The 13,305-nt window shown below is 33.9% G+C and overlaps 1 protein-coding gene across 1 annotated transcript in view; it reads right to left on the bottom strand.

Annotated features, from left to right (window-relative positions):
* LOC143913626 (growth/differentiation factor 8-like) overlaps positions 1 to 12,528 on the bottom strand; it is a 30,438-nt gene extending 17,910 nt beyond the window's left edge. Inside the window, exon 1 of the mRNA XM_077433522.1 lies at positions 12,248 to 12,528. The gene's annotated coding sequence lies outside the window, so the exon portion shown is untranslated. The remainder of the gene's footprint in view (positions 1 to 12,247) is intronic.
* Positions 12,529 to 13,305: the final 777 nt, after the last annotated feature.

The raw sequence follows: 13,305 nt of genomic DNA, 5'->3' as shown, positions 1-13,305 counted from the left end.
AGTATAATGGGCTGTATATATTGTATAGAAAACACAAGTAAATCATCAATCAATAAATTAACTAAAAATTATATACAAGTAGTGAGAGCGTGTGGCAAAAAGCTTTTCATTGGCGGGCGCGCTCCGGAAAATGACGGAAAAGCGGAAGTTGCATGCGGTAGAATGTGGTTGTTGTGTGCAACTTAGTATGCAACATGCACTGCCAAATAACCAAGTATGCGTTTTGCATAAATGTCACACGAACACACAAATCTATCGCCACTCACAATCGCTTCCTCGGAGAGCCTCGTCGTTGGAAACACAATGAAATCGGCAGCACGTGAGATCCTGTTCGCTAACGACGCCACTGCACCTCCCAAACAGTTTATTTCCATACCCAAAATCACACCCGTCAAGTCCAAAAGGTCGTAAGCACAATATAAGGGTGAAAAATATATAAACATATTTTTCTATATTAGATTTTCTTTAAGGAATCACTTTTATTCACATTAAATCGAACCTTTTTAAGAACAAAATTAATTCCACTTTTACTTAGTAGATTATGTTTAAAAATAAAAATTTCCAGGCGTTAATTTATATATGTACTAGCTGAACCCGGCATGCGTTTCAATGCCACAATAACGCATAAGATTCCCGTTCCCGTTCCCGTTCTTGTTCCCGTTCCCATTTGTTGGAAAAACGCAGGCAGCGAACACATTTGAAATTATTGCGTTGCAATGACACTAATTCCCATTTTTCCCGTTTGCGTTACCATTTTTGGACGATTTTTTCTCACAGTAATCTTCCCGGACATGCATACAACAAATCCCGAAAGTTTCATCGTAATCGGTTCAGTGGTTTAGGAGCCTATACGAGACACACAGACAGACATTAAATATTATATATGTACATACTAGCTGAACCTTGTATGCGTTGCAACGCCACAATAACGCATGCGATTCCCGTTCCCGTTCCCATTTTCGTTCCCGTTCCCTTTCCCATTCTCGTTCCCGTTCCCATTTGTCGGAAAAACGCAGTCGGCGAACACGTTGGTCGCGATGCGAAAACATTTGAAATTATAGCGTTGCAATGACACCCATTCACGGTTTTCCCGTTTCCGTTCCCGTTTTTTTTTCACAGTAATCTTCATGGACATGCATACAACAAATCCTGAAAGTTCCATCGTAATCGCTTCAGTGGCTTAGGAGCCTATACGAGACACACACACACACACAGACATTCATTTTTATACATATATAGATATAGATATATAGATAGACTAGTTGATCCCGGCATGCGTTGCAATGTCACAATAACGCGTGCAATTCCCGTTCCCATTCTCGTTCCCGTTCCCGTTCCACAGACATATGGAACGGGAACGGGATACGTTACGGATACATTTGCTGGCGTGGGCCACCCGCTGTGTGTTTGTGGTACAGCCCTGAATGGTCAGTACATTCGAGTATGAGGTAAGCGTGGCGCGATTATTGTCAAACTGATGCGTTGAAGGCGGGATAGCTTTACTTTCGCGCCAGTAAAATCGTAATTACGAATATTATTATTAAGAGGTTTTTTGCCCGTTTTTATTTCACAGTAAGCTTCCCGGACATGCATGCAACAACAACTGAAAGTTCCATCGCAGTCGGTTGAATGGTTTAGGAGTCTATACGAGACATACAGACAGACAGACAAACATTCCATTTTTTATATATATACATATGCAGGCCCGGGCCGAAGGTATATGGCACCCCTAGTTTCAAATTTTAAATTTCATGAAAGTTCTTTTAATTTTATGTTCAAGATATTAAGAAAAAATCATAAAATTAAAATTACAATTTTTAATCAAAATAAGCACGTTTTATGTATAAAAAGGACTAAAATAAAAATTCGGCAACGAAGACTTTAATTTAAATTTAGTATTTTTTGTAAGACATTAATTTGAAGAATTTTATACACTAACATTTATTATTTCGAATATGATTGGTTATAAACATATTACATATGTACATACATACAGATAGTTAGAAAAAAATAAACATATTGCATACATACATACTGAATAATTTACTTTTATTTTTTATAGTGAATAGAATTTGGTCAAGCAAATGAGTTTATTTGGATAAATATTTTGATTATTCCTGCAATTCATTTTGTTAAAATAGATATATTAGTTTTAATCCATAGAGAACATTCTAATAACTTAATTTTATTTATATACGTATATTTTACTTCTACATATTACTATCCAGTCATATGTAAATTAAAAGTATTTTTTTTTTAATTTTCAAAATAGGCCACAGTGACATGTTTTTAAATAAAAAATATATACATATATAATGGTTGATTCAATTGCATTAAATACTTATTTTGTTATACTAGTAATAATGCAAAAATTATATAAAATTGCCACGTATTTATGTTTGTTTGTGGTGTGATTTAGCATCATAACGAAAGTGTAAATTGGATAAATATGCTTTCGGTGCGTTTTTCTGCCTTCTATTATATTTATAATGTACATTTAATATATATATGTAAACAACTTGTGTTTTCCTTAACCCCATCTAAATGACTCAAAACAAACATGAACGGCACGTGCTCTCAACACCGTCGATATTTATTCCGATCTCATTATTCTCAGATAGTTTGAGAAGTGTTGGAAATTTTCCAAATGCAAATTTCGACGATGCTGAAGCCGATTAACGCATTAGCATTGATCAAGGCGAGATTTGTTCAAAACTAATTTCGTTACATTTGAAATCGTCATCACTTCCGATTGATGACATATCCGTAATTACATCATTAAATTTTCATATTCAATATTCAGAAAAAGCCAAGCGTGGGGTTGTAATAAATATGAGGAGAAAATAAATTGGAAAAATTACATTATTAAAAAAGTACATAATATATATAAATGTATATTTTCTGTGAAATCCAGAATTTTCAATTTAGGGCTACCAAATTCACTATACTATGTATTTCGTAGTACATACCTAAATTTATTTATTTGAGCATAAATAAATTTATGATGGGTTCAGTGGCCGGTATCAAAGGGCTCGCATACAAAATCACCCTGGCAACGCCGTGCAAGTGTGTTTTATGCTATGCATTTCCATATTTTTCTAAATAGTACCACATATGTAATTTGGTACACTTTCTCACGGTACCCTAACTTATCGCATACGGGTTTGGGAAGGGGTTGGAGCCATTTAAATGTTTTTTTCCAAACTTTCACTCCCCCGAGTAGCGCTGGGCAAATTCTATAAATACCCGGCAATGCACAATAGTTATATAATAAAATAATAAATATAGAAACACACTGTTTTGTTTTATATATTTGTATACATATATGCTTAAGAAACTATGCTTTCGAATTATTTATTTAGCAATACAGTAATTTAACTATCAAACATTTTATAAAATAAGTGATTATTATGTGATTTCAAGATCAATATGTGATAATTTATGCGTATTTTTTTATAAGAAATTTTAAATTTAGAAAGCATATGACGGGCTGAAAACCAGACTGGAACAAGTGACATTTTTAAAAAAAAGCTGGTTTTAGTGCTAAAATAATAGCATTTCATATATTCCTTATTGTGCCAAAGAGACCTAAGTGAATTATCGATAATCACGCCATCTATAAGCGAATGCGTCAAGTGACGTAATATGAAGCTAACAAATGTATAAACCATACTGATACAAGTGTCGAAAAGGGCGGTAGATAGTCGACGGGGTGACATTAGCAATGGATTTTAATATTTTGTGAGTGATTGTGACGATTCTGTTGCAGGTATGTGTGAACTGTATACTTATCTTCGTTTTGGCATCATTTTTTGTAATAAAATAATGTAAAATTGGTTCAAAATATAAATATAATCATAAACATGACATAACTTCTCATTCATACAATTATGTATGAAGTTTGTTTGCAATACTTCAAACTGTCAAAAATATCGCAAAAGTGTTTTTTTTAGCTCAATTTTTTTTAAATGAATATTTATATTAAATGAATATTATATTAAATGAATATTATGTTAAATAAATATTATATGAATTTAATTATGCGCAAAAATTTATGAATTACCTTTTTGGGGATTTTATTCGAGATATCACTTATACCAGTATGACTCTAATGATTTTGTGATTTTTTTTATATAAAATATGGGCACCAGATGACCGTAATTTGTCTGTTCCTGCAACAGATGTGTCGTTCAGTTTGACCAATTTCATATACAAACATATAATAATAATAATATTTTTGTTCATATACAAACATATTACGTTTGTATATTTTGAAGATCCATACCAACATTTTTAAAATTGAAATAAATTTAATAATAAATCGGTGAATTTGTTTATTAATATTGAAGCATAATAATTTTATTTGATGCATTTAAGAGTTCCAAAATTTTGTGTTTTGTCACTTAATTTAGAGCAGTCTAATTCTTCAATGCGCGGTACATTCAGTAATTTCACTCTGCTTATGTTTCCGTAGGCTTGCCCGGTAGCAAAGAGTTTTGATCCTAAATATATTTTTGTGGACATCCTCATTCCTGAGGATCGCGACCTCCATTGGTCTTCCAATGAGGAGTGTGGACACTCCAGAACATCTCTTTCCAACATTCTCCGCGCTAAGTAGAGGTTATGATTTGGTCAAAACATTTTAATAGTTAGTCCACGAATTTCACCAATATATTACTAATATATATAATCTATTAATGAATTGAAAACGTATGTATGTGAGAAAGCATATATGGTAATGTAACGTAACGATTAAGAGATAGCGCCGATGGCCTAATCTCGCGTTGACGTCAACGTATAGAAGAGTCCGGCGTTACGGCCAATAGGAACGCGCGACTCGTCGACCAATAAGATCTCGCGAATATCTGTATGCGCTGAGCGCCCAATATGTTTAAATATTGGGCGCTCTCGAACTGCGATTCATTCGAAGCCTGGCTACCACCAGAAGAGCATCATTAAAGATCTGAAACCTACCTGATTGTTTTCTTATACCTTGACTTTACTTCCCTTACCTTTGAATACTCTTCAGTAATATTAAGTTTATATGAGATGAGAGTAAAAAAACTTTTTAGTAAATAAAATTTTAACTGTTTAGCCTGTGAGTTGTGAAGGGGCGGTAGAAAGATGTGTTTGGATAGCTAGCTATCATGGCTTAAACCTGACACAAGATTCCAATGTAATGTTTAAGAAGTTTGTTAATGATTAAACTGTAGGAGAAGAATAATGTTACCTAGATCCCTATGTCGGTATGATATCAAAGCGATCTGAAGAGTGGAAGTGGTTCAAAATCAGATCACAATTTTTTGACGGTCGGGAATGTTACTGAACTAACAGAGTGAACCTAGTAAAAAGCTTAAATAGCGTTATAATAAAATAGAGAAAGATAGCTGCTCTCAAATATATTTATTTTATGTGAATAATAATAATGATGAAAGATAGTGTGACATGTTGATCTCACACATGCCATTAATTGCATAATTTTACACACCGATTTTATTGTAATATTTTAAAAACAGATTTCACACACAAACAACAAAGAATTGTAAATATTTATAATGGGAAAAAGCGCAAACTCAAAGACAGATCATTAAAATTGAAATTTTAATCTGGGGATCGATGAGTGCGAGAACGGAGCAAGGCGACGCGTGCTGACAGATTTCGCACGAGACGACGATTTTTTCCTCGCAAACGAGTGGGCGAGAGTGGCACTTTTTATTGCCAAATTAAGGTCGGGGTTTCATTATCGATACGACACGTGTACTTGGGCCAGACATCCCTCAACGAGCGAAACCTCACCAGATTAACTGCACTTGTCCTTTGATTAGATTCAATTCGAATTATACATGCCGCGCGGCGAATTGAACCGTTGAACTTTTCTGATTCGATTTGAACTTACTACATAAATACGATACGTATACTTTGATTTTACGTGTCGTGTCAACTTTGCGATTTGTTTGGCGTCCGTTACACTTTTGGGTAACGCGAAACGGTTTAGATCAGTCGTTAATGATCCATTTATCGTCATCTGGGCCACGGCGGCTGGTGGCTTCATTGTCAAATTGGGGGCAAGATCTCGTTGTCAACCGTCATGGATATTGATGATGCTGTCTGGGAAGTCTTTTACGTAACAGTACCTGGGTTCAAAATTGGCGCCAGACTGTTACGTAACGTAATCTGGTTAACCATTCTGATTTTGTACGGTCGATTTCCGCGTTCTTGGATTTTTTCCGGATAAATTTTGTTAAAAACAGTCAATTGATGTCGCAGTTGGATTTTTATTTTCGGGTATGTGTCTAGTGTCAAATGAAACCAACCTTGAACCATCGATTCAGTAAATTTTGCATTGTTGCACAGCCGATTTAGGTGGCGCCGTGACGACTTGCATAATTTAAATGGTGAATTCGCAGTCAGTACATCACGTCTGGCGAATTGCAGTCGTATATAAGTATATAAGTTGGTCATTTGGTAAATGTGTCTGCTTTAAATTTAAGCCTTACTATTATGCTAGTTAAATTGATAAGGCAATTTATATTTCAAGTAATTAAACTGCTTAATACCGATCAAATTTGATATTGCTAGGTAATGCTATTTAAAATTGAGATAAACCGTTTTTTGAACTATTTTATAACCTATGAGTAAAAATATACACATATGAGAGCCTATAATGCAAATTTTATAAGATATAATGTGAAAAACATAAAGTTATAGGCGTTTAAACAATTAAAATCTGACAAAACGAGTGGGGGCGGAAAGTCAAACATATAAGGCTACTGGCCACTGGCAGAGTTGAGCTGTCGTCGTCTCCAAAATTTTTGGATTCTTTAAAGTGTTTATTTAAATTTTTATCGGTGACCAAACTGCGCAAAATGGCAAAGTTTCAAACCGATTGGAAGAATGTAGGAAACAGTGTCAGACCAATAAGCGAAGTGAAACTAAGAATAGCCTAAAAACGAAAATAGTAGGGAATCGATACATTCCTAACTAAAGTGTCGATATAAAAAACAAACTGCATAAAATGCATTTGATGTGCGGTAAATATGTATGATAATGATGAAAAAATCTAATTATGTTACAGTCCAATTAATCACTCCAGTTCGTTCATAAACATAGTAGTTTGTTCATAAACTAACTATTGGTCTTATGTAGTGTGCTAACAGTCAAGAGCTATATTAAGTTAGCTGTCAAAGATTTTGAGCTGTCAAAACCTTTGAGATATCAAAACTCCAAGTATTTAAAACGGAAATTCTATAGAAACCAAATTAAAACGTTGCTGTAATTCCAGTTTCCACTAATTTTTCAAATATTTTAACCCAGGGTAAGCATACATATGTACATACAGAATGGGACAAACGATTGAGAATACTTAAACTAATAAATAGTTTGTGCATGAATAAACTATGTATTCTTTTGTGTACACTATAATTGCCCAGGTTGTGTATGACAAACTAGTACGTTCATGAACGAATGAAATTTACACTTGGACTGTAACATATAAGTTAAAACTGAGCTGTAGGTAAAACGTAGAAAGTGTAGAAAGTGATTGCATTATATAAGAATAAATTTATTTGAAAATATTTTTCATGATAAAACAATCGAATAAATTAAGGTTTCGATATTTATTTTGAATGTGTATTATTACTGAATTTAATTGAATTATATTTAACAGTTGATAATACAAATATATACATAAACTAAATATAACCCTCTATATGTACTAGCTACATAAATCTGGAAATGTCAGATTTACCAAAACTGCTTATTTATAAGAATGTAAACGTTGCATCAGATTGTTATTAATTAATCCTAAATAAACTTGTATTTCACTTATTATGAAGTAATAATAGTATAGAAAGTTCTGGATTTTCCTTGAACTTTCTTATGTTTGATATATGTAAATTCTTATTTTGCGTTGCTTTGAGCACGAAAGAGCTTTTTCTAGATCTTCATTCATGTTCTACATTTTCAAAACGAGCTGTTTTTATTTACCTACATATACATATGTATATGTATGTATGTATATAACTCCACAAGTCTTCAGGATACAGACGATTTATTTACCAGATTCTAATTTTGCTTTAAACTCACGTCTCAATTTACAAGTCACCATCTTATCAGGCGAGTCTGGTTTTTTCCTTCATTGCAACTCGTTTAGATTTCGTTTAGTATGTAGACTGCGCATACGAAAGCATTTCGATCGTAACTGTCTATATTTAGAAAATTTAATTTAAATTTGCACCTGTGTTGGCCAAAGTCTCGTTACCGTCCATGACGACTTTGATTTTTGAATATCGCACAATCGAAACCAGCAACCATTATGAATGAGATTTGGATGTCTTTAAATAAAAAAAAAATGGCTCTATTTCAAGTTATATGTATGTACGTATCAGAAAATTAACCAAATAGTGAATGCTCATATAAGTAATTGGCAACACTTTACACGTTTATTTTTTGCTTCTACATGTTTTCAAAATATTTTAATAGAATAATATAATAATAAACAAAAGAAGTCTAAAGAATTTATTTTTCCAAAACTTGTTTCATCTTCTTCGTTGTTGTTAAAATGTAATGCTCACATTCTAAATGCCAAGCCACAATCTAAAATACTCAGCAGTTAGAAATTTCCATCGGGAAATTCTGCTATGATTATAAATTCAGAAATTCCGGTGTAAACCAGTTAATATCCATGGTATTGATTTTCCGATACGGCCGAGGTCCTCATTTCGTCCCCAACATTATTTTAGATGGACGTAATCTTGAAACCGTTAGGGAAGTCAAGTATCTGGGACACCTGCTGACGGAGGATCTCTCTGATGACCGTGACATCAAAAGACAAAGAAGAGCTATTTGTGTATGGGCTAAAATGCTGGCAAGATGGTTTAACCACTGCAATGTAGAAGTTGAGAGACAATTATTTATGTCCTTTTGTACTAGCCTTTATACTGGAAAATTATGGACCAGATACAAGCGGGAGACGATGAGGAAGATAAAAGTACAATATAACAATTGCTACCATGCTTTCCTCAGGCTAGGGGTTGCAGCGCGTTGCAAATTTTGAGGCCATTCTCATGATGAGTGCTGCCTCTCTACGTCTTCGTATATTTTTGTCTTCTAATTGTCTTCTTGCTGCTGCATCTTCTCATTTGCATTCTTCGCTATATGTTCGATGGATGGAGCTACTCCACCGACCGCCTTAAATGGACATTGAATTGATTGATTTTTCTTATTATTATTATTATTATCGTTTATTATTATTATTTTTCAATAATGTTATTATCTATATATTATTTATATGGGCGTTGGGGATTGCACTATTCTCCCTATCGCCTGGAATAAAAAGATATTATTATTATTATTTATAAACATTGACACCATGTTCAAAGCAAAAATAGTCAAAAACATGCTATAGGACTAAAACTTTTTTATGTTGATGTAAAAAATGATTAATAAGATATATATTCAACCCATTTGTATTCAGAAAAGCTGTATTTTGACTAAAAAATACTGGGGTCTTACTCGACCCCGGTTCGGGACACTCGTTCGATCTCGACGCTCCGTCTTTCAAATGTTAATGAATGTATTTTTCCAAAACTAGTTCCATCTTCTTCATTGCTTTTGTAATGCTCACAATCTAAATGCCAAGCCACAATCTAAAACAATCAGCAGTTAGGGATTTCCATCGGGAAATTCTGCTATGGTTATAAAGTCAGAGATTCCGGTGTAAGCAAGACTTTATAAACATTGATACGGATTACACGACCTTTTTGTTCAATGCTATGTGGAAAGGCTCATCGGGTAGTATTCTTGTTTACTTTGTACATGCTCAAAATACAAAGCCTATCGGCGTTTTTCAGGCCCATGCACTTGTTAACTCAATTTACAATCACTCTTTCAATGATTTGAATTTGAATTAAAGGAAACTTTCATTAAAAATTAGATTCAAACCAGTTGAAGTACTGCAATATTGTATACATTAGCACGTACACAGTCGTAGGAACTTTTTTGGTGGTTGAGAGATAAGACAACCCCATATAATAATACAATATAATACCATCAGTTTGGAGTCCATTCAACGTGCGCCCCCACCTCGATTCATACATTTGGACCGAGTGCAAAGCCACAGCAGCACTTCAACGCTAACAATGATGATGTTTTTGTACAACAAATAATGTTGATTGGTAAACGTGGGTGGGTTTCAGTGCATCAGCGTGTGTTTTTGTATGCGGGTTGTACCACCCGCTGCGTGCGGGACTCCATTGTCATCATCAGCGTCAATTGACTACCAACGCATAATGCAATCCCCATGCGGGTGGACTCCCACCCCATCATCATCATCATCATCAACATCATCGCCAGACTATAAACATGTTGTTCGTGTGAAATCGGTCGATAGCACTCGTATTTTGCATCGCGTATTTTCAATTTTAGCACTTTGTTGAGCTGGTCAGGATCGGTCGACCTCCCGCAATCTCCGTTGAGATATGGACCGGTCGTCGTCTGCCACGAAGATGTGCATATATTGGGTGAAATTTTGCATTATCTGCATTCGAATAATATACCACGTTGTATGTATATACATTTTTTTTTATATTATTATTTATTGTCTTTGACCCATTTATGATACGTGGTGTAGATTCGTGGTTGGCAACAGTCGGGTCGGTTTAATTTGTAGTAATAAATTGGGTATCATATATACTGTAGATGTTCATATGCACAATGGTGAAAATTAAGCTCGTTTGTGTGGTGTTTATTGGATTTATTAGTTTTTGATTATGTTGGTTAGTTCTGTAATATAATAAAAAGGACTTGGTTATGAAGAGTTATGGTCGCAAAGTTTATTGTTAGTGAAGTAACTGAATCTTGTGATGTTTCTATTTGATACTTCTATCATATTAATTGAAAAAGTACATTTATTATCAATTATAAGCATTTGACATTGGAAAAATTTCACAATAAAGTTTGATTGATTAAATTTTACTAACAAGTCATTTCAATTAAATCATATTTTGATTTGTATCTTATAAAGTTGATATACAATTGGCCAATTAATACCAAAATCAACTCAATAAAATAATAAAAGATGCAAAAATTATAAAAAGAGTAACTTTTTTAGAAAATTTTGCTTTCAATTGTCTAATTTGAAAACTGTAAATTTACATAATAGGCAAACGAACAAGTATTCTTATGTACTTTTAAATAGCGGATATTTCACATTCTCAAGTAAGTATTTCACAAATCAACTTATAGTTTTTATAATAGGAATTTGAGTTTTAAAATATTCATATGATACAACCTCTTCAAAATTTATATTTTAATTATGTGCATATGTATAGGAATATACAAAACAATTATAAAGAAATTGAGAAAACTTGTACATGTGTATATTTTAATATATTGTATTCTATGTATGCATACTAATATTTTCACTTGAAGTTTGCAATACTTTTTTTTCTTACTACATATTTTACTTTAAAGTTTAACATTAAAACATAATCTTGTCACATACAATTAAATTTTATCAATAAGACGATAATTTCTCTAATATAATTCTACATACATACAACCAAATGAGAAAGTTTTATCATTCACAAAAAAATGCCTCTAATGAATTACCTGCTTATCAATTAAACAGCGTATGAAAACGTCGATTATTCCGAAATTAAATCAGCAGTCGTTTTAATTACACAATTAATATAACAATATACGAGTAGATTATGCCACGAAATGCAATTATTCAAGATTTATACGTGCTCAAGTGCATTATTAAAATATTATTCATCATTATTTCGCTGTCGATTGGATATATACACATTTTTATCAATCTCCTTTGTGTCACGTCAATTATTTTTATTCTATTTTTAGTGGTCTTTTGTTCTCAATTATATCGGTATCACCTTATTATTATATAGAGTTCAAGTCGAACGACTTTTAAACTTAATTTCAACGGACCAAATTAGTATAGATTCACGGCATTGTGCGAATGAACACGTCAAATCTTATCGAAAGCCATATTTTATTATAAATAAATGTATGTATGTATAAGCGACATCTTAATAAGATATTAAATGAGTTCATTCGTAGCAATTGTTGTATTTATAGGTATAGTCACTGAATTGTGTGCTTTCAAATGCATAATTTACCATACAAATCTGAGCCTACTCCCTACTACATAAGTGCAACGGAAAGAATTTGAATTCGTTTAAAAACCGTTATTTGACTGAAAGTTTGTTTGAATTATGTACGTTTTTACCTGGTTTATGGTAATTTTTCCTCACTTGAAATGTTAACCGTGTAGATGCGAGTGCCTCTGAAGTGGGGTAGTGCACTTTGTCGGTGGATTCTGTGGAGTTAGCCACAAATCTGTTCCGGACTCGGATCCTATCAACTTTTCGTCACAAATTTTCGCGCTTTCCACTTTCGCTGAAGGTGGAAAACCTCGTGGCATTACGAGGACAAGTGGTTTGTCGGGAAAAACGTGTAAAGATAAAGTGGTTCGGCGCGCACTATCGCACTAAGCGTGTCCGCAACACTGGCACTAGTATTCGAAAATCAAAATTCAGATTGTTCATATGCGCTTCTCAACATTTTCCGTCGACGTGACCCCGCCCCAGCCGATGAACTTATTAACGCATACATATCCGAATGTGTCCGTATATGCACACGCATACAATGTATTAATTAATTAATGTGGTAATTATGGGGGTTTGCGCTGAGTTTGCGGTGCGAATCGACACGTCCGATTCGTGTTTGGTGTCTTTCAGCATCTTCTTTCATGACGCGTCTCATTTTGATGGCGCCGCAGAAATGCAAATGTACAATGTAGATAATCTATGTACATATGTATGTACATATCACATTGGAAACTAGGTGAAGAGCTTCGGGTTATTTATCTTAATGTTGGCGCCGTTTGATTAAATATTTGCGACGTGTAACTAAAGTTAAGATACACACTTGCAACTTGCACTCGAATGCAGACAATTGGAGCTTAGCAGGAGCACGGAGCATGGAGTAGAAGAGCGAGAAGATTTGGCCCGGAGCAGGAGCGGAGCGGAGCACGTAAAACTTTGTTGTGCTCCACGCTCCGAATATATTTTTATTTTAAACCTGGTAAACGGGTTACATCCCAAATGTGAATCGCTACCAGGATAACCACCGCTACGAAAATTTGGTCTCCTATCGTACGAAAATTCAGCACACAGGAAATTACCGTACAGAAAACTGACCAAATATTGCTCAGAAAATGCTTTTTTTTTACGAGATTTGGGCAGTTCTAAGCAATATTTGGGCAGTTTTCTGTAGGGAAATTTT

Source organism: Arctopsyche grandis, chromosome 6, assembly GCF_051622035.1.
Source record: "Arctopsyche grandis isolate Sample6627 chromosome 6, ASM5162203v2, whole genome shotgun sequence".
Classification (NCBI taxonomy): Eukaryota; Metazoa; Arthropoda; class Insecta; order Trichoptera; family Hydropsychidae; genus Arctopsyche; species Arctopsyche grandis.
Note: the sequence above shows the minus strand (reverse complement) of the source record. Positions and strands in the feature narration are given on the sequence as shown.